This window comes from Mastomys coucha, unplaced genomic scaffold (genome assembly GCF_008632895.1).
Source record: "Mastomys coucha isolate ucsf_1 unplaced genomic scaffold, UCSF_Mcou_1 pScaffold13, whole genome shotgun sequence".
Taxonomy (NCBI): domain Eukaryota; kingdom Metazoa; phylum Chordata; class Mammalia; order Rodentia; family Muridae; genus Mastomys; species Mastomys coucha.
This window is the reverse complement of record NW_022196895.1, coordinates 64,380,929-64,382,226: the sequence shown is the minus strand read 5'-3', so window position 1 is coordinate 64,382,226 and position 1,298 is coordinate 64,380,929. Positions and strand designations below refer to the sequence as shown.

At 47.1% G+C, this 1,298-nt stretch overlaps 1 pseudogene; it reads right to left on the bottom strand.

Annotated features, from left to right (window-relative positions):
• LOC116087487 overlaps positions 1-593 on the bottom strand; it is a 1,734-nt pseudogene extending 1,141 nt beyond the window's left edge.
• Positions 594-1,298: the final 705 nt, after the last annotated feature.

Sequence of the window (1,298 nt, the reverse complement as noted above, 5' to 3'; positions counted from 1 at the left end):
CCTCCTTCTCCTTCTCCTCCATTTTATTTAAAATTTGTTTTTACATTTCAGATTTTATCCCCCTCCCAGTCCACCCTCTGACTGTTTCCCATCCTCCTCCCCACCCTCCTGTCTCCACAAGAATGTCCCCACTCCACACCCCCTATCCCATCAGACCTCTCCATTCCCTGGGGCCTCCAGTCTCTTGAGGGTTAGATGCACCATCTCTGATTGAACACAGACCCAGCAGTCCTCTGCTGTATATGTATTGGGGGCCTCATATCAGCTGGTGTATGCTGCCTCGTTGGTGGCCCAGTGTTTGAGAGATCTCAGGGGTCCAGGTTAATTGAGACTGCTGGTCTTCCTACAGAGCCATTCTCAATGCTTAAATATGCTCTACATGCTGCCTGGAGGAGAAAAGTAATTATCAGGGTCATCCAGTTATGAACTCTTTGAGCTACAACAGCAAGTGCCCACTCATGGCACAAGGGTTAAAAAACCAACTAACCACTTTTTTCAAATTATCTTTACTTTTTTTTTAAAGTCCAATCCAGCCGTTATCCCACTCCCAGTTCACCCTCTGACAGTACCTCATCCCATTCCTCCTCCCCCATCTCCAAGAGGATGTCCACCCCACCAGGCCTCCCCATTCCCTGGGGACTCAAGTCTCTTGAGGGTTAGGTGCATCTTCTCTCACTGAGGCCAGACCAGACAGTCCTCTGCTGTATATGTATTGGGGTGCTTATAGCAGCTGCTGTATGCTGCCTGGTTGGTGGCTCAGTGTCTGAGAGATCTCAGGGTTCCAGGTTAGTTGAGACTGCAGATCTTCCTATGGGGTCCCCCTCCTCCTCAGCTTCTTCCAGCTTGCCATAATTCAACCACAGGGGTCACCAGCTTCTGTCCATTGATAGATGTAAGTACCTGCATCTGTCTTAGTCAGCTACTTATTGGGCCTCTTGGAGGGCAAACATGCTAGGCTCCTCTCTGTAACTACACCATAGCCTCAGTAATAGTGTCAGGCTTTAGAGCCTCTTCTTAAGATGGATCCCAATTTGGGTCTGTCACAGGACCTCCTTTCCATCAGTCTCTTCTCCATTTTTGTCCCAGTAGTTCTTTCAGACAGGAACAATTCTAGGTCAGACTTTTTGACTGTGGGATGGCAACTCCATCCCTCTTCTTGATGCCCTGTCTTTCTACTGGAGGTGGACTCTACAAGTTCCCTCTCCCCACCCACAACAAACTACTTTTTTTAAAACTTTTATTGCATTATGATGAGAAAAGTTACATGATTTCAATTTATCTGAATTTGTAAACATTTA